This window comes from Populus nigra, chromosome 12, assembly GCF_951802175.1.
Source record: "Populus nigra chromosome 12, ddPopNigr1.1, whole genome shotgun sequence".
NCBI classification, from domain to species: Eukaryota; Viridiplantae; Streptophyta; class Magnoliopsida; order Malpighiales; family Salicaceae; genus Populus; species Populus nigra.
Genome location: NC_084863.1, coordinates 15,701,580 through 15,728,256, shown reverse-complemented (window position 1 = coordinate 15,728,256; position 26,677 = coordinate 15,701,580). Strand labels below are relative to the sequence as shown.

General features: G+C 38.7%; 1 pseudogene; it reads left to right on the top strand.

Moving 5' to 3' along the window:
- Positions 1 to 3,521: 3,521 nt before the first annotated feature.
- On the top strand, positions 3,522 to 19,398 carry LOC133669049 (uncharacterized; annotated as a pseudogene).
- Positions 19,399 to 26,677: the final 7,279 nt, after the last annotated feature.

Here is a 26,677-nt window from a genome sequence, read left to right as displayed (position 1 = left end):
TTCCTTGGATTTCTATCCTAATAATTTTAGTTTGAATCAAAACCTAGAAAACTGATGGGATTAGAAAACACCAACACCATAACAATTATAAGACAAACCAAACACCAAGCAGCTTACCTTAGGTAGGGCGTACTAGGGGTGCTAATACCTTCCCTTTACGCAACCAGTCCCTTGCCTTAGAATCTCTGAAAGACCAGTTAGGTTTCCTAGTGACCATAATACTAGGTGGCGACTCCCCTATTCACAATAAAACAAAAGACCCCGAAACCAACCGAGGATCGCCGCGACGCCGCGCTCCGCTCGCGAGGGTGCGACAGGATGGCGACTCCACCGGGGACCCTAGGACTAGGCTTGGTAATTTGTTTGTTTATGCTATGTTGGTTTTTGTTTTTTTAGATGAATGATACTTTGTTTAAAAGCTTTAGCATGCATCTTTACATTCTGTCATACATGATATAGTCATTCATCACTTTATGATTATTATTTTTTTGAGGGCACACACATTAAACTTTAAGTTAAGTGGGGAACTAGCAGCTTGCCTTATGACTTGAGTCAAGGTTTAAGTTTGTGTAAACCCCAACTCTTTGCTGAGTGTTTAGACTGATAGTGATTGGTACATGTGCCATCCCACTATCTGCTGAACCCCCATATTGCCTTTACGAGGGCGATCACTGGGACAGCAAGAGACCCCTTTTTAGAGACCAAGTAGTAAAACTACCCTATGTCTCACGTAAAGGAACTAGAACCTATCCTTAGGGTGTATGATCCATAATATCTTTTGCATCAAAACAAGTCTAACCCCCAAGGCATTTTGAATTGCAGGACTTGTGAACGAAATGGCCACCATTGCTAAACTTTCCATCATAGAATATGGGAAAAATTCTGAACTGTCACAATTGACTGAAGGAGACTGCCTTAGAAGTGATGCTAAGAAACTATCACCAATCAAGAACCTGAATTGCATTATGAATGAGGTGAACAGGTTAACGACTCACTTTCAGAATGTGGATAAGGATGCATTTTTTAATAAATACGGACGTTTGATGGAAATTGCAAGGGTAGAAGTTTTAAGCCCAGCTGTGCGAGCCATAGTTCATTTTTGGGATCCAGACTACCGGTGTTTTTCTTTTGGAAGCATAGACCTATGTCCCATTATGGAGGAATATGGGATGTTGACTGAGTTTCCAAACAATCTGTATCGGATTTATTTGCCTTTGAGATCTGACAAGATCATCCCCGAACTGTCAAAACTGCTCAGAATCTCCAACTTGGAAAAGTTTTTGGAAAAGAATGCTACCGGTTTGAAATGGAGGATGCTAGAAATTGAACTGGAAAAGAAGTCAGGATTAGAAAAAGAGAGATTGATTGCCTTGGGCATATTTGGCCTTGTGTTGTTCCCAAGTCAAACGGGTTTAGTGAGTTTGGAGGCCGCTGCTGCTTATGTAGAGTATGAGAATACACAAATCAATCCAGTGGCTGCTATTTTAGCTGAAACTATCTTGACGCTTAATCATTGTAGGAGGACCGGAAAAGGGGCAATGAGATGCTGCACGCAGTTGTTGTATATCTGGATGGTTAGCCATATCGAAACAAAAAAACCTGTCTTCAATAATTTTTGGTGGTTCACCCAAAGACCCCTGAAGTTAGTAGAAGAAGAAGAATGGGGAGATCTAGATAACCAAGGTTGGGTTGACAAATTAGAAGGTTTGCCTAATAGTGATTTTAAGTGGAGAGCACCATGGGTAACGACAGTGGAAGTCCTAATGAGTTGTGGACAAAGACGTTGGGTGCCATTGGTAGGGATTACAGGTTATGTGAGTTATGCTCCTGCCCTAGTGGTAAGGCAACTTGGGGGCATGCAGTTTGTTCCAAGGACTATGGGAATTGCTCAATTCTTTGGTTTGTTCAAAGATTCCATTGCACAAGAAGTTTTAGAAATCATCAAACAAGATTGGAAGCATTTGGTTTTGGTTGAGATAGAAGGTTTGAAGGATCCAAGTGCAAGTGAAGGATATGCAAGATGGAGAGACTTAGCTGCTTTAGCCATGCCTTGTGTAGAAGCCAAATCTCCCCAAACTACAGAAGAGCCTGTTAAGAGGAAAAGGGTCAATAATGAAGAGGAGTTGAGAAGACAAGTGGAAAAACTTCGGACAGAGTTGAGCAAAAGCAGAAAAGACAAGGCAATGTTGGAAGAAATGATGCTAAAAGAAGATAAAAGGAGAGCATTTCTAGATGAGCAAATACAATCTAGAGATGCGCGAATAACAAAGCTTGAGTTAAAGCTGGGTGAGGAGAAGATTGCTAGGGAAAGGAGTGAGAAGGAGCTAAGAGGGATGAGTTTGGATTGGATGCAAAGTTGCTCTGAACTTGAAGCAATGGAGATTGACTTTAACAATTGCCAAGGAAGTGCAGAATATTTCCAAGAAAAATTTGCACAAGTCCAGTTTGAATTGATGGATAGGATTGGGAAGTATGAGGATTTGAACAAGAAATATATGGAGTTGGAAAGCCGTTCGATGGAGATTGCAAAAGAAGAAAATAAAAGGAAAGGTTTTGAGGCTATTGAAACAGAATTAGCGTTTAAGAAGAATGAGATAAAAGTTATGAGGATAAAGCTTGACAAGGAACGTGAAAGGGTGAAGTATTTGGACGAGAAGCTAGCAGCAATGGAAAAACACAAGGATCAAATCGATGCCAACAACACTGCTTTGAATAGAACCAATATGTTACTCATAGAAAAGATGACCAAGACAGATGAGCAAATGGATGAAGCTGCTGCACATGCTCGAATTATTAGAATTAATGCGCGAAATGTGGGAGGGGACATCATTCGCTATCGCCGAAGCCTAGCTGAAACCGATGCCTTTCTAGGGAAGATTGAGAACCGTGGTTTTGCCTTCTTACCTTTGGCTAAAGAGTTTGTGGAGGAAAGGGATTAATAAATTTTGTATTTCCTTTTTATTTATTAATGTAATAAACTTATCAAGCATTAATGAAAAGGGCGTTGACCCATCTTCTTATGCAAAATCTGTCTCTTGGTGAAAATGATTCAAGCAAACGACTTGGAAGGCAGTACTCCTAGCAATGTGACAAAAGAACCTATGTTTATAAGGTGGTGGCTATTATTCGTTCACAAGAAAGTTGCATCCATACCCAATATACAAAGCATTCTCAATCATGCATTTTTCTCATACATCTATACATGCATCTGCAGATTAAGAAACATAGGTCCCCCTTCTAGAATCCACAACAATCGACAAAGAAAAAGAATGGAAAACGAAGAAAGGTCACAACCAGAAGCTCAGTACCAAAGAGAACTTGAAGGAGTTCAGAATGATGTGGCGCACCTAACCAGTATGTTAGAACAAATGTTGAGAGCCAGAGATGGAGAGGGAACGTCTACTCAACCTGATGAAGCACCAGCAGCAGCTTAAATTCCTGTCGCACCTATAAACATGGGGGCAAATACACCAAATAAACAGCATCCTAATCCCACTCGGCCCATCTAAATCCCTATTACAATGGATTTAACAAACGAGGACCCACATGACGTCAAACTCTCTAATCATGAAGGGTATGATAAGTGGACTGCACTAGAAGAGAGGCTAAGGGCAGTTGAAGGAAATGATTTATTTGACCCAGTTAGGGCTGCTGAAGTATGTTTGGTGCCTAACATTGTTATTCCAAAGAAGTTCAGAGTGCCAGAGTTTGTTAAGTATACCGGGATGGAATGCCCAAAGACCCATCTCCGTTCTTACTACAACAAAATGGCAGAAGTTATCCACGATGATAAGATGTTAATTTACTTCTTCCAGGATAGCCTGACAGGATCGGCCCTTAGTTGGTATATGAGGCTGGACAATATTAGGATCAAGAAGTGGACAGACTTGGCAGATGCTTTCTTAAAGCAATACAAGTTTAATCTTGAGATTGCTCCTGATAGGACCAGTCTAATTACCATGGAGAAAGGAAATCAATGTACAACCTCCACTAATAGAGACGGAGATGGTGACACTGTTTGCTAATACTTTTAGGGCTCCATACTATGAACACCTTATGGGTAGTTCAGCACAACATTTCTATGATGTGGTGCGGATTGCTGAGAGGATTGAACAAGGAATCCGAAGTGGGAGAATTGCAGAACCTATAGAGAAGAGAGGTTTCATTGGGAAAAAGAAAGAAAATGAGGTGAATAACCTAGAAGGTGGATACAAAGGGAGAAGCAAAAACTACCAAACACCTACCACCCAAGTCACCAGTATCAATTTTGCCAAACCCTCCATCCCAAACCAACCCAATCAAACAAAATTCCCAGCAAATAACCAAAGCAATTACCAAAGAAGAGACAACCGACCATCGGAAGAACAATTACCACCTTTACCAATAACCTTAAAAGAGTTGTATGCCAAGCTGTTGAGTATTGGGCAGATAGCTCCCCTACCTGTACCACCTATGCAACCACCTTTCCCTGCCTGGTACAACCCCGAGGTGACTTGTGAATACCATGCTGGTCACGCAGGTCATAGCATTGAGGCTTGCTTTGCTTTTAAAAGGAAGGTGTTGCAACTGATCAAAGTTGGATGGGTCACTTTCGAGGATTCACCTAATGTGAATTCAAACCCTCTACCCAAACATGTTGTAGGTGGTAGTGGAGTGAATACTATGGAGGTCGGTTGCAAAGAAAAGGTGCTAAAAGTGACCATGGCGAGGCTGTACGAGATGTTGGTACAATCTGGACATATAGAGAAACCATCTGAACATTACGTGAGGGAAAATGATTTTTGCCCATTCCATAAAAAGAAAAGGCATCACATTGATGAATGCATTGAGTTTCATCAAAAGGTTGCGAGGATGCTGACTTTAGGAGAGCTAAGGATTGAGGCTGCAAGAGATAATGAAGAGATCGAGATGATAGAGAATCAGGGGAAATGTAGAGTCCAATCAACAGCTAATGGGCTCTCAAAATTGGTATTAACTAAGCCCTCATATGCAAACAAAGTAGACTATGGAGTGATGCCTGGAGATTATGGTTATACCTCGAATATTGAAACTCCTTTGCCGCTGTTCCGAACTGAGATAAGTGGACTAACTCGGAGTGGTCGTTGTTTCACACCTGAAGAACTAGAGAAACAAAGAAAGGCTAAGGGCAAGGAGGTGTTGGACCTCGATAAAGAGTTTGAGGTGAATAAACCTGTGACTGAGGAAGAAACAAATGAGTTTTTGAAATTAATGAAGCATAGTGAGTACTGTATAGTGGATCAGTTGAAGAAGACCCCTGCCAAGATTTCCATCATGTCATTAATACTCAGCTCCGAGCCGCATCGTAATGCTTTGCAAAAAGTACTGAATGAGGCCTACGTACCCCAAGATATTGAACAAAAGACTATGGAGCATATAGTAGGGAGGATCCATGCTGCCAATTACTTATATTTCACAGAAGATGAACTTGACACTGAAGGAACTGGACATAACAAGCCCTTGTATGTCACAGTCCGATGCAAAGATTGTCTCATCGGTAAAGTTCTCATCGATAACGGCTCGGCCCTTAATGTGTTACCAAGGCATGTGCTGGATGAAATGCCAGTAGATCCCTCACACATGCAACCCAGTGTGATGATGGCTAGAGCGTACGACGGCTCACCAAGGCAAGTGATAGGGACAATTGAGGTCGAACTAGCTGTGGGTCCACAAGTCTTTCTAGTAACCCTTCAAGTGATGGATATCCACCCTTCCTATAGTATGTTGTTAGGAAGGCCATGGATACATTCTGCGGGAGCTGTCACCTCCTCCCTACATCAATGTTTGAAGTACATTGCCAATGGTGTTCTGGTTACTGTTAAGGCTGAGGAGACTATATCAATGGTAAGAAATGTGGCGGTTCCATTCATTGAAGCTGAAGATTGTAAGGATGGAAACCTTCATGCATTTGAGGTTGTGAATACGGAGTGGGTGTCCGAGAACACTGTGGTGAGGAAGCCAGAAATCTCGGAGGCCACCAAAATGGCCGCTAAAAGCTTTTTGAAACACAAGATTCCTTTCCCATATGACATTAAGAAAGGAAGGCTTGAATGGGTGGATATAATCAAACCAAAAGCTGCAGAACAGAGGTTTGGGCTTGGATATAAGCCCAAGAAGGAGGATTACAAGCGAGCTGCTGGTGCAAGAAGGGAGAAGAGAATGGCTAGGATTGAAGGAAGGAAGCCTGAAGAAGAAAGCTTAGCCATCCCTTCAATCAGGATTTCGTTTCCAAAGGCTGCATATGTGATGCAGCCTGATAAGGGACATGGAAACCTCCTTCAGAAGCTTTCTTCAATGAACATAAACACTCTAGAGGAAGATCAAGTCAAGGACATTGCTGAGAAAATTGAATCCGGAAGAAGGGATGAAGAGCTGCCACAATTAACCATTCACACTTTGGAAGAAGTCACCGACAGGACTTTCATTCGAAAGCTAGCCGAAGGAGAGAAGTTCCGGAATTGGGAGACCCAGGAAGCTCCATTGGTTTTCAAAATGTAATCAACAATGATTTGTTGGATTATAATTTTATCTATGTTGTTTGCCCTTTTTTTTTCTGTTTTGTTTTGTTTTTATTCATTGACAATCGAGGCTCAAGATGTCAATTGGATTTTATTTTTGTTTTTGAGCCAATCTTTTCCTTTTAATGAGATCATGCATTTTCAAAATTCATCTTGATGTCTTACTATGCATTTACACATCACTTCCCGCTTTCAGGAACCCTGAAAGCGGATCCTCCACAACAACACCTGCACTTCACATTGAGAATGAATGGCCAAACTTTAAAGAATACATAGTAGCTGTAGAAGATGAGGAATGGGAGGAGAAAAACATAGGGGAATTCATAAAATTAATAGAACAACATGAACAAGCTTGGAAGCCCGCTAAAGAGGAACTTGAAACCATAAATGTGGGTAATGAAGAAATCAAGAGAGAGCTGAAAATAGGGACTTTGATCACCCTTGAAGAGAAAGAAGAATTGATTGCATTGCTCCGAGATTACGTAGATGTCTTTGCCTGGTCCTACGAGGATATGCCTGGTTTGGATACGAATATCGTAGTACATAGGATACCACTGGTGGAAGGATGCAAACCGATTAAGCAGAAGTTGAGGAGAACTCATCCAGAGGTCTTAATCAAAGTAAAAGCAGAAATTGAAAAACAATGGAACGCTGGTTTTTTGGAAGTAGTCAAGTATCCACAATGGGTGTCAAACATAGTGGTGGTTCCCAAAAAGGAAGGTAAAATCAGAGTTTGTGTGGACTTTAGGGACTTAAACCGAGCTAGCCCTAAAGATAATTTCCCTCTACCACACATAGATATGTTAGTCGATAATGCAGCACGCAGCTCTACATATTCCTTTATGGATGGATTTTCGGGCTACAATCAGATAAAAATGGCGCAAGAGGATAAGGAGAAGACAACCTTTGTAACACCATGGGGAACATTTTGCTACAAAGTCATGCCATTTGGTTTAAAGAATGCTGGGGCCACCTACCAAAGGGCTATGGTGACTTTGTTTCATGACATGATGCACAAAGAGATTGAAGTATACGTGGATGACATGATTGCTAAATCTAGAGAGGGAGAGAATCATGTCCAAATATTGAAGAAATTGTTTGAAAGACTAAGGAAGTATAAGTTGAGGCTTAACCCGGCGAAGTGTTCGTTCGGGGTGAAATCTGGGAAGTTGTTGGGATTTGTGGTGAGTGACAAAGGGATAGAAGTGGATCCCGACAAAGTAAAGGCTATTCAATCTATGGCACCTCCCAGGACTGAGAAGGATGTGAGAGGTTTCTTAGGAAGGTTGAATTACATTGCTCGGTTTATATCCTAATTAACCACGACTTGTGACCCGATCTTTCGTTTATTAAGGAAGAAGAACCCTGGAATTTGGAATGAAGAGTGCGAAGAGGCTTTTGAGAAAATCAAGCAGTACTTGTTGAATCCACCCCTGCTTGTTCCTCCTGTACCAGAAAGGCCATTAATATTGTACCTAACAGTAACAGAAACAGCAATGGGATGTGTACTTGGGCAACACGATGAAACCGGAAGGAAGGAAAGGGCCATTTATTACCTGAGCAAGAAGTTCACAGAATGTGAGTCTAGGTATACTGTGATTGAGAAGCTGTGTTGCGCACTGACATGGGCTGCAAAGAGATTACGTCAGTATATGTTGTATCACACTACGTGGTTAATTTCCAAATTAGACCCGTTGAGGTACATTTGTGAAAAGCCCTATTTATCGAGCCGAATTGCAAGATGGCAAGTTCTATTGGCTGAGTATGACATAGTATATATGACAAGGAAAGCCGTAAAAGGGAGTATTATTGCCGATCACCTGGCTGACCATGCTATGGAAGATTATGAATTGACACGACCAAAAGATTGATGTCTTCTCCCAAGTGCAGGAGTGTCGAAGTAATAAATAACCCGGCAAGACCGGGGTCGAACCACAGGGAGGTTAATTGTATAAATTATAGATAACAATAACAACAACAACAACAATAATAATAGTGATAATAATAATAGTGAAGAAGAAGAGGAAGAAGTCGATGAGAACTTTGAGATGGAAGATTAACGTAAGGATAAAACAATGATATCAACAAATGTCAAGGTTAGAGGATCCACTAATGGTACTTCAAACAAGTATAGTATAAACTCTTATTATTCAATTGGAAACCACACACAAAGGAGGTTCCAATCAGATTATAAATTGTTAACATGATTACATGAGTTATCTTATTCGAATAATGTTAATACTTGTAAATGTTGTCAGGCATTCATGATTATAACTTATGTTAACAACAAATCAAGTTCCTTTCATAGCTCAGGTGTCGGTTATACCATACAGTATGGGCTATGAAAGTACCAAGTATTTGTTGTACCAAGTGTTATACAACATAAATCTAGATTAACCATTTAACAAGCAAAGTATTAAAAGTGAACAAGATAACAAATATAAAGCATGTTAGTATCCAACATTAAGGTCCATATTAAGTTTATATTATACTTATTCTTACACCATTAGTGTACCCTTTTCACCTTGACATAATTAATTTAGCTAGACATAATGAAAGAAAGAAACATAAATAAACAAGGAAAGGAAATAAAAAGCATAAGCAAGAGATTAATATAAGCAAAACTTAAGCATTACAAAATATAAAGAGAGAAAGCAAGAGCATGATCTTGATCTGAAAACCAAGATGCCTAAATACATGGCAAATGCCTCCTTTTATAGGCCAAAATTCGGAACTATTGATTTGTTGACTAATTGATGAGTGGGTGGCCACATCTTGACTTGGTGACAATTCTTATCTTCTTGTCTGCCAAAAACGTCATTGATGACATCATAATTTGAACAAACTTGAATCATGAAAGTTCTAGGAAATTGTCTCATCTTTCCAGGGGAAAAATTTGAGATCATTTGGACTTCTAGAACTCGAGATATGGGCTGAACACTGAACAGTGTCTGGGCTGCAGGACAGATTCGGACTTCTTCTTTGTTGCTACAATTTGGACTTGAAAACGGCCTTGTTAAACCTTGGGCTCCACATGAAAGTTGTAGGCCTATGTCTTATCTTTCCATCCATATAAAATGGACCTAAATCTAAGATCTACAGATCCAGATATGACCCAATTACCGAACTGTGTTCCAGTTTGGACTGCACCAGCATCTCTTTGGCCATCTTTTTGTCCTTTCAATTTCAGTACTTCAACTCATCAATCAATTCTTTCATTTATGTGATAGGCCTGCATTTAAGATGAACATTTACCATAAATTAAAGGTATCTTATATAATTAGATATGTTATTATAAAACACGCTTTAGTTAAGGAGTTATTGATACTTCAAGTGCAAAATGATGATATAAAACCTTGATAAAAATGCACTTTTAAGTACTAATCACACCCCCCAACCAGCTTATTACTAGTCCCTAGTAATTAAAGCGTTAAAATAGAAAAACAATTTGCAAAATCCACAAAGCAAGGCATTCATCATTCAACTTCCATTAATCTATCCAGATAAACAAACTCTCATTAAATTTTATATATCTGCTCAATACCTCTTAAACAAAATATTAATAAACCTTCCTTGTTATGTGCTCAATGTATGAAACATAGATGATGGGGCTTTTGTTGGAAGAAAACAATATTTTGTTCTAATGTTTAAGGTTAACTTCCTTGGGTTGGGATTATTTCATTTTATTTTACTCTTTTTTTTTTAATATCTATACATATAACATAAAACACAATGCATCTTTAACCCATGTAACGAGCTTTCGGCTAATGACTCCCAGACCAGTTGATCTTAGGGCATTAGGTGTTGAGACACCCCTACGAGCTTAGTAACTCGGGTTGCAGATACTGATACGTAGATAGTGCAATGTTTGATTCCCTTAAGCTTTTCTCCTTAACCCATGTAACAAGCTTTGGGCCAATAGCTCCCAAGTCAGTTGACTTTAGGATATTAGGTGTTAAAACACCCCTTCGGGCTTAATTGCTTAGGTTAGGGAGGCTATGAAATCAAACTTATCTACGTTTTTATTATCATCATTTTCTTTTTTTCTTCTTCTTTTTTTCTTCTTTTTTTTTTATTTTTTTGCAAATTATAGACTATCCCTATCCCTTAGTTGTTACCTTTAACAAAAGAACATAAATAATGTAATAATCCAATGTGCAACCCACAATCATATGTTAAAGTGTGTGTGTGAAAATGAAGGTTTACGAATACTTGTTAAATGAGTATATGAGCAGAATTAAGTGATAGCAATGCGAGAGTTTGTAAACCTGAATATTTCAAGAAGTATTCTAATAGGCCTTGTTATGAATATTGCAAATAACCATTAGAAAATGTTTACTAAGATGCGTCTCAAGAGTCATTCCCCCTTACTCTACCATCCTAGTAATAACAGTTTTGCCCAATGGTTTTTAAACAAAAACAGTTAGTTGGTTAGTTTTTTTTTTTTTTAATTACTACTACCCTCTCCCCCCAACCAAAACGAGACATTGTCCTCAATGTCCTAAGGTAGAAAGATAGAGTATAGAAGACATCACCTGAAACAACGAACACTGACAAACCTGAAACACACTTAAACAAATATAAAAAATAACAGAACAAAATACTATGTTAGAAATAAAACCAAAAGACACAAGGATTCACAAACGAAGGCTCAAATCCAATCTAAGCTTTTTACGGCTTTCTGTAGTTGACCAATTGATGCGACTCATGAAAGGATCAATTACAGGGGTGAAAGATTGTAGTTTGTCGATCAATTGTTCAGCCGTAGCAGCAGAGATTATGATTTGTCGTGCCGAAGATGTTAGAAATTCCTGTTCCACAGCTTGATCAAGAAAAGACAACAAAGTATCATAAAAACCATTAACATTGAGCAAACCTATAGGTTTATGGTGAATGTGAAGTTGGGCCCAAGAGGAAATATGAAAGATCTCTTCCAATGTGCCCAGACCACCTGGTAAGGCAATGAAGGCATCAGCATGGTTAAACATTGTATTCATTCGATCAAACATTGTGGAAACCTGTAGTTCCTCTCCAATTGTTCTTCCAATGATGTCCCCTTTTGTTAAAGCTTCGGGGACGACCCCCAAAACTTGACTACCTCCTAAAAATGCAGCTATTGCCACACCCCCCATTAACCCAAGGTTGCCTCCCCCATACACTAAATGAATCTTTTTCTCAGCTAGTACCTGACCAAGATGATTTGCTGCTTCTAAAAAAACTATTTCCTTCCCAGGACTGGATCCACCGAAAACACAAATATTTTTGATGTGATAACTTGAGGGACCTGCCATTTCTACACACTTCTATATCTGTCTAATGTAAGGGATAAGTAGAAATGAGGGGAAGGAAGAGAAGATTTTATAGATGAGAAATTGAAGATGCAATCATACCACCTATATGTAGGCCAGCTGGAGTCTCACACTCTTTCTCTCTCTTTATTTATTTATTTATTTATTTTGAAAAAGCATGTGTATGTACAGGTAGTTGTGATTGTGGCTCACATCTTCCCTTGGTTTTACGTCCAAGAACGGCTTAAACGCCCTCTATGGGTCGGGGATAGGCTTCCCATCCAGTTTTCTTAAAAACTGGCAAACAGGGTCTTTTTTAGTCAGATTCCCAAGACTAAGTCTATCATGTTCTTTATGAAAATGGGGCCATAAATCATGAATTGCACGATGCACATCTCCACTAGGATGCGTCTCAAGGGTCAACAAAAGATTATCTAAAGACCCCTTACTCAGGCCATCCTTAATGAATTGTATTTTATCTTCACGGTTTATAGATACCATTCCTAAAGAACGACATGTTGCATTACAAGTCCATCTGGCACATCGGTGACAGACTTTCAGTCGTTTTGCACGACGTTTCTTTGCAAAAGTGCTTTTACCTGTTCCAGGCATGTGTGAAATGAAAGAATCGGAGGACTCACCTAATAATCGGACCTTTGCTTCAATCAGCCAGCGAATATCTTCAGGAATTCCATGATTCATCAACAACTTCAATCTTGCACACCTAGCACGGTAAATTTTTGTAATCGCATTCTGAGGCAGAGCGGGAAAGTACTTTTTCAATTTTTCAAGAATGGTGTCCATTTTGAAATGAGAATTGGAGAAGAGATTCAAAGAAGAGAGAAAGAGCAAAGAATTGCACAAATATATACAGATATCAGTTATTATGGGAAACTGAAAGAACCGACTGAAGTCACGGAGTACCGTTATCCGCCATTTGACCGGGATGAGAGACTAGCAAAACAAGAGTCACACCAAAAGGAAACACAAAAACAATGGGAGAAAAACAAAATAATCAACCTTTATCTACAGGATCATTCAAACCAATTGATTCATTTTCACTAGGAAAATTATCAAGTAAGTTTTTAAACGATGTCCATTTCTCTTAGAAACATTGTCATTCTTTGGATTCTCAATATCAAAGGTCCCATAAGGATACACATGTTTCTCAATAAATGGACCGCTCCATCTTGATCTTAACTTTCCAGGAAATAAATGGAGTCGAGAATTATAAAGCAAAACTTTTTGACCAGTATCAACTTTTTGACAATTTTCACAAGTTTTGCAGAATGCATGTGTGTCCTTGAACATGGTGGGCCAATAAAATCCATTTTGAAAGATTTTCGCAATGGTCTTTTTTGACGAGAAATGACTCCCACATGCTTCAGAATGACAAAATTTAATGACACTACTTACCTCATTGTCCACAATGCATCTTTGAAATATTTGATCAGGACAATGTTTGAATAAGTGAGGGTCATCCCAATAAAATTTCTTCACTTCGTTCAAAAACTTTCCTTTATCTTCGGTACTCCAATGAGTTGGCAAATCTCCTGAGGCAAGGAAATTGATATTTTTAGCAAACCAAGGCATTGAACTAAGAGAAAGTAAGGATTTGTCAGGAAAGTAATCATCGGTTGGTGTGATGTCAGATATCGAATCTGTTGTCGCTCTTGACAAAAGATTCGCATCAATATTTTCGGTGTCTTTTTCATCCATGATTTCTTCCTGAGAATAAGTCATTTGCAAATCATCAAACTCAGTATTACTCAAAGTAGATTCAAATTGATCATAAACCAATTCTTCAATAAAATCTACTTCTTGTAAATCATTATCATCTCTAGGTTGCTTGCAAATGTTGAAAATATTCATCTCCAATGTCATGTTTCCAAAAGATAGCTTTATCAGTCCATTCCTACAATTAATCAATGCATTAGAAGTTGCAAGAAATGGACGCCCTAAAATAACAGGAAATGAATTACATGCTTCAACAGGTTGTGTGTCCAAGACAATAAAATCCACAGGATAAATGAATTTATCAACTTGTACTAACACATCTTCAATTATTCCTCTAGGCACTTTTACAGATCTATCGGCAAGTAAAAGAGTTACAGAAGTTGGTTTTAACTCACCTAGATTGAGACTTTGAAAAACTGAATATGGAAGTAAATTCACACTAGCTCCAAGATCAAGTAAGGCTTTTTCAATTTTATGTTCTCCAATAAAGCAAGAAATTGTAGGACAACCAGGGTCTTTATATTTCAAAGCATTATTGTTCTGAAGAATGACACTTACTTGTTCGGCTAAAAAGGCTTTCTTTTTCACATTCAGTTTTCTCTTCACAGTGCACAGATCTTTCAAAAATTTAGCATAAGAAGGAACCTGTTTAATAGCATCCAACAAAGGTATATTGATCCTTACCTGTTTGAAGGTTTCAAAGATTTCAGAGTTGTGATTGACTTTCCTTTGTTTGGTCATGGCATGAGGAAATGGAACTGCTGGCGGAGAATCAGTCTTTTCTTTGCAATGATCAGATTCAACCCCTTCCTTACCCTCAGAGATTGACTCATCATCATTCTCACAAGGTTCAAGAATGTGTTTTTCAATAACCTTACCACTACGAAGAGTGATGACTGATTTTACATGATCCATGTGTTGGCTTCCCGAACTACTTGCATTCGCATTGTATTGCCCCTTGGGATTTTGTTGTGGTTGCGATGGAAACTTACCTTTCTCTTGGAAACTGAGAGCATATGTCAATTTTGCAAGAGTATCTTTAAAATCTGTCATGCTTTGAGCAAGTTGAGTGTTAATTGCCTCTTGCTTTTCCATAAATGCATGCAATGTTTCCTCAAGATTTCTTCTAGGAGGGGGGGCATAAGAAGGTGCATATCCATGAGAATTTTGGAAATTAGGGTGTGCTTGAAACGGTGGCTGTGAATTTTGAGCATTATTGTTCTCACTCTTCCAACTAAAATTTGGGTGGTTTCTCCAACCAGGATTGTATGTTTGTGAATATGGGTTATGATTGGGCCTTTGAAAACTGTTTAATGCATGGGCTTGTTCATGGAGACATTCTTTAAAAGAAGGCAAGGTTGGACAGTCATTGGTTGAATGTTCGTTGGTTTCACAGATTTGACATGCAATGTCTTGAACAAATTTTAATTGACCACTCTTTTTCAATTCTAGCGCTTCGACTTTTTTAGCTAAAGATGCAAACTTGGCTTGGAGGTCATGATCTTCCCTAAGGTTGTACATACCCCCACTAGATGTATGAGGTTGGGTTTTACTTGGTGCCTCATAAGTACCTGTGGTGTCCCAATTTTGTGCATTTTCAGCTAGCAAATCTAAGTACTCCATTGCTTCATTAGGGTCTTTATCCTCAAAAGTTCCATTGCACATCAATTCAACCATTTGCCTATCTCTAGGAGTTAACCCTTCATAAAAATGTGAAACTAATCTCCATGTTTCAAAACCATGATGGGGGCAAGTATTAAGCAAGTCTCGATACCTATCCCAACATTGGTAAAATGTTTCTCCTGGTTTTTGAGAAAAAGTAATGATTTGTCTTTTGAAAGAGTTTGTTCTGTGGGATGGAAAAAACTTCTTTAAAAATTGTTATTGCATTTCATCCCAAGCACGAATGGATCCAGGTCTCAAATTTTGTAGCCATGTTTTAGCTTTATCTTTTAATGAAAAAGGAAAAAGCTTCAATCTAATGGTGTTCATGCTACAATTTGAGTCATTATACGTGTTGCAAACCTCCTCAAATTCCCTTAAATGCAAGTATGGATTTTCTAAATCTAGGCCATGAAAAGATGGTAAAAGTTGAATAATGCCTGTCTTAAAATTAAAATGAGATGCATCAGGAGGAAAAACTATGCATGAGGGTGCACTTGTTCTTGTGGGATTCATGTGGTCTCTAAGAGTTCTAACCCGAATATTCTCATTATTTTCATTATGAAGTGATTGGTTATCTTCTTCAGCCATATTTTCTGAAAATGATGAGGATACCCTACAAAATCTACCACTTAATGTACGTGACCACACTCTCATGCACGTGTAAGAAGAGAATAAAAGGAAGAAGAAAATAAAAGAAAGAGAAACAAAACAAAAGAAACAAAGTTAGATACAAGAAAAGAGAAAAGAGAAAATAGAATAAATACTATAATTTGTACAATAATTTACCTCCCCGGCAACGGCGCCAAAAACTTGACACGACCAAAAGATTGATGTCTTCTCCCAAGTGCAGGAGTGTCGAAGTAATAAATAACCCGGCAAGACCGGGGTCGAACCACAGGGAGGTTAATTGTATAAATTATAGATAACAATAACAACAACAACAATAATAATAGTGATAATAATAATAGTGAAGAAGAAGAGGAAGAAGTCGATGAGAACTTTGAGATGGAAGATTAACGTAAGGATAAAACAATGATATCAACAAATGTCAAGGTTAGAGGATCCACTAATGGTACTTCAAACAAGTATAGTATAAACTCTTATTATTCAATTGGAAACCACACACAAAGGAGGTTCCAATCAGATTATAAATTGTTAACATGATTACATGAGTTATCTTATTCGAATAATGTTAATACTTGTAAATGTTGTCAGACATTCATGATTATAACTTATGTTAACAACAAATCAAGTTCCTTTCATAGCTCAGGTGTCGGTTATACCATACAGTATGGGCTATGAAAGTACCAAGTATTTGTTGTACCAAGTGTTATACAACATAAATCTAGATTAACCATTTAACAAGCAAAGTATTAAAAGTGAACAAGATAACAAATATAAAGCATGTTAGTATCCAACATTAAGGTCCATATTAAGTTTATATTATACTTATTCTTACACCATTAGTGTACCCTTTTCACCTTGACATAATTAATTTAGCTAGACATAATGAAAGAAAGAAACATAAATAAACAAGGAAAGGAAATAAAAAGCATAAGCAAGAGATTAATATAAGCAAAACTTAAGCATTACAAAATATAAAGAGAGAAAGCAAGAGCATGATCTTGATCTGAAAACCAAGATGCCTAAATACATGGCAAATGCCTCCTTTTATAGGCCAAAATTCGGAACTATTGATTTGTTGACTAATTGATGAGTGGGTGGCCACATCTTGACTTGGTGACAATTCTTATCTTCTTGTCTGCCAAAAACGTCATTGATGACATCATAATTTGAACAAACTTGAATCATGAAAGTTCTAGGAAATTGTCTCATCTTTCCAGGGGAACAATTTGAGATCATTTGGACTTCTAGAACTCGAGATATGGGCTGAACACTGAACAGTGTCTGGGCTGCAGGACAGATTCAGACTTCTTCTTTGTTGCTACAATTTGGACTTGAAAACGGCCTTGTTAAACCTTGGGCTCCACATGAAAGTTGTAGACCTATGTCTTATCTTTCCATCCATATAAAATGGACCTAAATCTAAGATCTACAGATCCAGATATGACCCAATTACCGAACTGTGTTCCAGTTTGGACTGCACCAGCATCTCTTTGGCCATCTTTTTGTCCTTTCAATTTCAGTACTTCAACTCATCAATCAATTCTTTCATTTATGTGATAGGCCTGCATTTAAGATGAACATTTACCATAAATTAAAGGTATCTTATATAATTAGATATGTTATTATAAAACACGCGTTAGTTAAGGAGTTATTGATACTTCAAGTGCAAAATGATGATATAAAACCTTGATAAAAATGCACTTTTAAGTACTAATCATGAATCATTAGACTTTGAATTTCCCGATGAAGATGTGCTTGCAATTGAGGAAGAGAAATCAGATTGGTGGATTATGTACTTTGATGGTGCTGTAAATGTATGTGGTAACGGAGCGGGTGCGGTGATAATCTCTCCTGATAAGAAGCAGTATCCGGTTTCAGTTAAGCTACAGTTCGGGTGCACCAACAACACGGCGGAGTATGAAGCTTGCATTCTCGGTTTGGAGGCTGCATTGGAGCTAAACATCAGAAAGATAGATGTGTATGGAGACTCAATGCTGATCATTTGCCAAGTAAAAGGAGAATGGCAAACCAAGGAAGAGAAGTTAAGGCCTTACCAAGAATACTTGTCTAAACTGGCTGGAGAATTTGAGGAAATAGAGTTCACCCATCTAGGAAGGGAAGGAAACCAGTTTGCGGATGCTTTGGCTACACTAGCATCTATGGCCAAAATAGACTTTGGGCACAAGGTACAACCAGTACACATCAATATCAGAAATAACCCAGCTCATTGTTGCTCAGTCGAAAGAGAAGTGGATGGAAACCCTTGGTACTATGATGTCAAGAATTTCATCCAAAACCAGGCATATCCCATGGGGGCATCCAAAATCGATAAGAAGACCTTGAGGAGGTTGGCAATGGATTTTTATCTTGATGGGGAGATTTTGTATAAGAAATCATCCGATGGGACTTTGTTGAGATGTTTGGATGAATTTGAGGCAAAAAGCGCGTTACGAGAAGTCCATGAAGGGATTTGCTCAACCCATGCTAATGGACACGTGATGGCTAGGAAGATACAAAGAGCCGGTTACTTCTGGATGACATTAGAAAAGGATTGCATCGACTATGTCCGAAAATGTCATAAGTGCCAAGTATACAGTGACAAAATCAACGCCCCTCCAACTCCTCTATTTAACTTGACATCTCCATGGCCCTTCGCGATGTGGGGAATTGATGTGATTGGACCTGTAAACCCAAAAGCCAGCAATGGTCATAGGTTTATTCTCGTGGCTATCGACTACTTTACAAAATGGGTAGAAGCCGGGTCATTTGCTCATGTGACGCAAAAAGTAGTGAAGAAATTTATTGAGAGAGATTTGATTTGTCGGTATGGTCCACCAGAAAAGATTATAACTGATAATGCCCAGAATTTCAATGGCAAGATGATAATAGAACTCTGCGCTAAATGGAAAATCAAGCATTCCAACTCTTCGCCATATAGGCCAAAGATGAATGGTGCGGTAGAAGCTGCTAACAAGAACGTCAAAAAGATTATTCAGAAGATGGTAGTCACCTATAAGGATTGGCATGAGATGTTGCCATTTGCCCTTCATGCGTATCGCACCGCAGTCCGAACCTCAACAGGAGCCACCCCGTACACGTTGGTATATGGAATGGAGGCGGTTATGCCTTTAGAAGTGGAAATCCCCTCATTGAGAGTACTGGTAGACTCTGAGCTGGAAGAGGTAGAATGGGCAAAAGTTAGATATGAACAACTGAATCTGATCAGTGAAAAGAGGATAGCCGCAATCTGTCATCATCAACTTTACCAAAGAAGGATGGCCAAATCATACGACAAAAAGGTTCGACCTCGAGGATTCCACGAAGGAGATCTTGTATGAAGAAAATATTGCCTTTACCAGGAGAAGATTAGAGTAAATGGGCACCGAACTATGAGGGCCCTTACGTGGTGAAGAAAGCATTCTCGGGAGGAGCTTTGCTGTTATCTAGAATGGATGGAGAAGATCTAGTTAGGCCAGTGAATTCTGACTCTGTAAGGAAATATTACGCTTGATGTATTCCGTAATCTCCCAATCAATAAAATAAAGTTTGGCCATGAATTTTCTCTGTTAAAAAAACCCTTTATTCATAAAAAGCATGATCTCATGACTCCATCAATTGGAGGGAACCAAATAAAATCTAAACTTGGCATATTTATGCATACCACACTGGGGGCAAGAAGTGTACTAAGTGCACATTGGGGGCTATAGTGAACCAAAGCCAAAAGGGGTATCATCATAAGAACTTCTACAAAAGCATCTTTTATGAGAATTGCCAATTGCATTGAAAGTTTCAGTTTTCATGAACAAAACCAAATCTTTTGAGTTTTCCTTTTAAAATGATAATAAAAGACAATACTCAATGGAGCAAGAAAGGGCCCCATAAGGAACCAAAGATCTCTTCACCAAGAGGATATGAAGTATAGTGTGTAGAGCATATTCCGAGTTAAGAGAAAAGGTTGGACAAACAAATGGAAACAAGAGCTCGAAGAAGTTTACAACGAAAGGGGGACCTATGTTTCCAAAGATAGGTAACAAAAACATGCATGCTATATTGTCATAACACTAACATGGCAGGAAAGGTGGGACGAAAGCCAAATTAGTTCCAAGTTTTGGGAATCACTAAGAGACAGAGTCTTAAGTCAACGTAGCTACAGAAAAGAATATGAATTATGAACCAGCACTGTTTCATTTCCTCGAGGTAAGATGTTTTCTTTTGAAATTCAAAAAGGGCAGGTCATCCGATGTTGAGACCATTCCCTAGAAAAAGCATGGAGTTTTTCTAAATAATAATAATAAAAAAATAAAAATAAAATAAAACGGGCAGGTCTCCAGATATAGAGACCCCTTTCTAAAATCATTTTTCTCTTACATCTGGGTAGGTCACCCATCACAATGAGACCATTTTTTCTGGGTAGGTCACCCATTAGAATGAGACCATTCTCCATTTTTTTTACCTGGGTAGGTCACCCATTATAATGAGGCCATTCTTCCCCCTGGGTAGGTCACCCATAAGAATGAGACCACTCTTCCCCCTTTCCACTTGGGTAGGTCACCCATCATAATGAGACCATTTTTTCTGGGTAGGTCACCCATTAGAATGAGACCATTCTCCATTTTTTTTTTACCTGGGTAGGTCACCCATTATAATGAGGCCATTCTTCCCCCTGGGTAGGTCACCCATAAGAATGAGACCACTCTTCCCCTTTTCCATTTGGGTAGGTCACCCATCATAATGAGACCATTTTTTGGGTAGGTCACCCATTAGAATGAGACCATTCTCCATCTTTTTTTACCTGGGTAGGTCACCCATTATAATGAGACCATTCTTCCCCCTGGGTAGGTCACCCATAAGAATGAGACCACTCTTCTTCTTTTCCACCTGGGTAGGTCACCCATCACAATGAGACCATTTTTTGGGTAGGTCACCCATTAGAATGAGACCATTCTCCATTTTTTTTTATGGGTAGGTCACCCATTATAATGAGGCCATTCTTCCCCTGGGTAGGTCACCCATAAGAATGAGACCACTCTTCCCTTCTCTCCACTTGGGTAGGTCACCCATCACAATGAGACCATCTTGCATTTGGGTAGGTCACCCGTTATAATGAGACCATCTTTCATTTTGGGTAGGTCACCCGTCATAATAAAACTACACACACATTTTTGTATTGGTTCTAGTTAAAGGAGATCGCCAGATGGGATCTCAGGTTAACCCAACCACACACAGAGTTTAACTTTGGTTAAAGGAGATCGCTAGATGGGATCTTAGGTTAACCCAATCAAAAGGGCAGGTAGCCCATGAAAATAGACCAATTTTCTAAAAAAAAAAGGAAAAGAAAAGAAGTGAAGTCTTTGGATGAGTAGATCACTTAGCAAGCCAAGAAGACCTTTTATTTCTTTACAAGCTTACTATGCAAAACATTGAGGAGTTTTTGCTTCGTAAGCATTGTAAAGAGGGGGCATCTGTTGTTACTCATTTTCGGACCCCACGTGCTAGAGACGGTGTATACCTTTTTTTAAACAGAGTATAGGAGTTTAGCTCATATTCGCCAGAAGATTGACAAAAGCACAGAAAGAAATATTTTGTGTTTTGAAACCTTGTTTGAGCTGTTTTCTGCTTTTTTTTATCTTTCCCCTTTACTACCAAAATCATCAGGTTTTCTTAGGTTGATCAGGAGCCTTCATAATGCTAAATTCGTTCTTTTTTATCTGGTCTTTAAGGTTGAATAAATCCCTCAGAATTTGCACTAAAAAAATAGTTCTGCTGCTGTCGTAATTTTTTGGTTCCAACTTAGGCTCCGATTCTGACTCAGTTTCGTATGATATCTAACCATCCTAGGTATATTCTGTCACTCATGACATGTTGAAAAATTGACCTACACCTTTATTAGGTCCTAGGGATCATTGTTCTTAGGGCAGATTCTCAATCAGATCTGGATGCTTAGCATTGTCAGATCAAGAACCTTTTTGACCAACTAGATTACTGCCAGTTTCTGTTCTATAAAACGATTTTGTCTCACTTTGACTCCTTCATCAAAGTTGTATTCCTAGACGCGTAGATGATTTTGGCTTTTGAATCGCTTGATTTCGATATCAGAAGCTCAAGATATTCCTGTTTGAATATCTAACGTGAAGGCAGAGAATTCTGCCGCGAGAAGGATATTGACCCGAGTCTGCACTAAAAAAATTCTATTTTTGGCTTAGTCTTTGTGATTTTTGTTCTTAGTTCATACTCTCAGTCATATCAGGATTCTTGGCATTCATCAGTTTTTGAGTCAGACCTGGAAATCCCTTTTGACCAACTAGATTACTGCCAGTTTCTGTTCTATAAAACGATTTTATCTCACCTCTACTCCTTCATCAAAGTTGTAGTCCTAGACACGTAGATAAATTTAGGCTTTTGAATCGCTTGATTTCGATATCAGAAGCTCAAGATATTCCCGTTTGAATATCTAGTGTGAAAGCAGGGATTCCTGACCGCAAGAAGGATTTTTGCCCAAGTTCGCGGGACTGATTCGAAGGATTTTTTTTGGGCCAAGGACTGAATCGAAATGTGCTAAATTGAGGGATTGAATTGAAGAAGGACATTGAAAGCTGGAGAGGGGGGTTGGATCATCATAAATGACAGGATTTTTACCACACCGAATAAGGAAAATAGGACCTTGCAGCTGCACCCTCCAGCTGATTTCTTTCCTTTTTTTGGCTGCAAATTCCTGCTGTTTTTCCTTTATCATCATGCCTGAATTTTGGAGCTGCAACCATGTTTTTTCTTGCCTCATTTGAAAGGGAGCAGCTGGCCCTATGGAAGGAAAGAAAATAGCCACACCCTCCTCTAAAACTGGAAAGAAATCAGACGTAAAGCACCAGCACAAAATCAGAATATTGCAGCTTCCTTTTGCGTTTTTTTACTGCAAATCAGTAGGGATTTACGTCCTAGAATTAATGCATTAAATCTTTCCTAAATAGAGATATTCTAGACTATATATAAACCCCTCTAATGACCTAGCAAGAGGGCGGCAGAAAAAAGAGAGCAGAAAAATAGCAAAAAGGGAGTAGAAAAATAAGAGAAAAACAGAGAGAAAAGAGCAGAGAAGGAAACAGCAAAAGAAAGAGAAGGAAAACGCAAGATAGGCAGGCGACGGGAAAACCAGTCATTTACCAGCACATAGCTGAAATATTCCGTCCGTTTCAGCATCTCTATTTTCGTCTGTCATTTACCAGCAGCCAAGGAGGCACGCGTGAGCTGTGTCTTTCGGCCTTGGGTTTTATTTTCTGCAAACAGGAGTTGCAGTTTGAAGGAACACGCAAGAGAGGCAGGCGACGGTATTCAAGGAAGCACGCGTGAGCTGTGATTTTTTTTTGGTCCCTGGTTTCATTTTCTGCAAACAGGAACTGAAGGCATCAACCCCAATCTCTCCTTCTTTGTTATTTTTATACGACCGGGTGCAGCAACTGCAGTGCCATCTCCTTCGCCTGTTTCAGCGCCAGGTAAGTCCATGCATTCTCTTTGCTTTGCATTTTAATTATACGTTACTGTTCAATCTTTTGTGGTTACTGTTCAAGTGAATTATAATTCACTTGAATAGTTTGTCTAAATTTTGTGTCCTGCCGGGTTCCCTGCTGAGGCAAGTGACCCGGCCGGACCTGATTCTTTTTTTTTCTTTCTTTCAATAAAATAAAAGAAAGAGAAAGAGATTTATTTTCTGGAATATTTATTTTAAAGTCTGATTTTTTTTTATGTTGTAAAAAAATATATACCAATCTCGTATTTAGAATACCTGGTTTCCGACGCTACTGCGGCAAATATACATATCTATCAAAATTTATTTTCTTGTGTGTTGCATACGGCCAATACCCTAACATATTTTGAACGTTTTTTATAAACAAAAAAATATTGGAAGTTTTGAAAATGTGTTTTCACATGGATTTCTTAAACACAACAAAAAAATTGTTTTCTTGCATCTATGGATTTTACAACATGTTTGTAAAACTCCAAAGGGTATTGGCCAATATTCCAAAAAATATAAAAATCTTATTTTGGGGGGAATTCATCTATTATTCACCACTAATGTTTGGATAAAGAAATCCTTAAAGGACGAATATCCAAAATATTATTGGGAGTAATAAATCCGCACAAATCCTTGAAAGAAGCCTTGATTATAATCGAGGACATTTCAATTTTTTACTCCACGGTTTACAACACTAAGACAAAAAAAATAGGTTTTTAAAGCACCCCAGATTTCCAAATTTTTGTCCCTCCTCCTTGCGATTTACGAGTCGCAAACTCTTGAAAAACTAAGGGGAAAATGAGCTTTTAAAGCACATGGAACTTCCTTGGATTTCTATCCTAATAATTTTAGTTTGAATCAAAACCTAGAAAACTGATGGGATTAGAAAACACCAACACCATAGCAATTATAAGACAAACCAAACACCAAGCAGCTTACCTTAGGTAGGGCGTACTAGGGGTGCTAATACCTTCCCTTTACGCAACCAGTCCCTTGCCTTAGAATCTCTGAAAGACCAGTTAGGTTTCCTAGTGACCATAATACTAGGTGGCGACTCCCCTATTCACAATAAAACAAAAGACCCCGAAACCAACCGAGGATCGCCGCGACGCCGCGCTCCGCTCGCGAGGGTGCGACAAGGCAGTTTAAAAAAAAACAAAAAAAACAAAAAAACAAAAGATAGAAGACGAGTGGTCCTAAGTCTTTAAACCCTCAAACACTGTTGAGCCTTAAAGCATCCTTTTCTTTCATAGCCCATAGATGTAACCTATATTACAAGCCTTCAGAAGTCCTTTCTAATCATGCGCACATAACTTGGGTTAATAAATGGTGGTCTTATAACTCACAAGATTTAACAAATGAGTGATAGTCCGCTTTTGTCCATGCAAAAAAAAAGGGCTAATATGAGACATTTCCCTTTTCTACACAGTCTTTTCATATAGATACAGATGCTTAAAGATTAAATAGAAGGTCTTTGTATAAAGGCCCTGGCTTAAAGACAAACTGCATTCCAGAAACCGATAAAAACCTCAATGGGAGTTGCTTAAAAGAGTTTTCGATGCGTATATTGAAAGTTTCAGTTGTCATGAACAAATTCAAGTCTTTTTAAAGATTTTTTATTTGGGAAAGATTTTGTTGCGTGTTGGAACGAAAGCCAAAAAGCCCTTAAACTTGAGAAAGACAAATTAAAGCATTGATAAGAGCATGATAAGAAGCAATGACAAGTTATGCATTTTTTTCTTGGAAAAGGGTCACCTAATGACAAGGTTGAGGATTTTCTTCCCTAAGATATGATGGATAGAAGAGACACAATGGGAAATGGATCCAACATGCCATTTTGAGCACGTGAACAAGATCGTGTCAAGAGAGAGTTTCAGAAAATTAAAGGAAGTAATGGGACCTATGTTTCCAAACCAGGTAAGGGTGCACGTATGACATCTAACCTCAAAGCATTGCATCAAACATTTTTGTTGACTTATGAAAAAAAATCCTCATTGTAGTCAAGCAAGATTAGGGACAAAGAAAGAATCTTTGAGTTGATGAACAACGAAGAATCATAGTTTTGACCCTGGAACAGGAAGAAGATGAGATAAACCCTAACATTAGGGAAATCTCAAAGAAATATAAAGATTAATGAAGAAGAGTCTTCAATTTAAACCCTATCATCTTGAAGAAGAAGTATTTTTGGTTAAAGAGGATCACCAGACGAGATCTCAGGTTAACCACCACATGAAGATTTTAGCTTTGGTTGAAGGGAGTCGCCGATGGGATTCCAGGTTGTCCAAGCTACACAAAAGATTTTGGTTCTGGTTAAAGGGGATCGACAAAGGCATCTCAGTTTAGCCTAGCTACAAAGAGATTTTGGTTCTGGTTAAAGGGGATTGGCGAAAGGAATCTCAGTTTATCCTAACCACACAGGATTACGGTTCTGGTTAAAGGGGATCGGCGAAGGGATCTCAGTTTAGCCTAACCGCACACAAACTTTGGTTCTGGTTCGGCGAAGGGATCTCAGTTTATCCTAACCACACATAATTTTTTGTTTTGGTTAAAGGAGATTGGCGAAAGGAATCTTAGTTTATCCTAACCACGTAGGATTATGGTTCTGGTTAAAGGAGATCGACGAAGGGATCTCAGATTATCCTAACCACACAAGATTTTTGGTTCTGGTTAAAGGGGATTAGCGAAAGAAATCTCAGCTTATCCTAACCTCACAGGATTATGGTTCTAGTAAAAGGGGATCGACGAAGGGATCTCAGTTTAGCCTAACTATAAAGATTTTGGTTCTGGTTAAAGGGGATCGGCGAAAGGGATCTCAGTTTATCCTAACCATACAAGACTTTGGTTCTGGTTAAAGGGGATTGGCGAAGGGATCTTGGTTTAGCCTAACTACAAAGGATTTTGGGTTCTAGTTAAAGGGGATTGGCGAAGGGATCTCAGTTCAGCACAACCACACACAAACTTTGGTTCTGGTTAAAAGGGATCGGCAAAAGGGATCTCAGTTTAGCCTAACTGCAAAGGATTTTGGTTCAGCCTAACTACAAAGGATTTTGGTTCTGGTTGAAGGAGATCGGTGAAGGGATCTTAATTTAGCCCAACCACACATGAATTTTGGTTCTGGTTAGAAGGATCGACGAAGGGATCTCAGTTTAGCCCCATTAAGTAGACTTAGGCTCTGGTTGAAGAGGATTGCTGTAAAGGAGTTTCAAGTCAACCAAGTTGTGAGAAGATCAGTTTTGGAAGTTAACTTTTGTTTATCTTTACAAAACTAACTTTACAAAGTCTTCGCTCCGTAAGTATTGTAAAGAAGGGGCATCTGT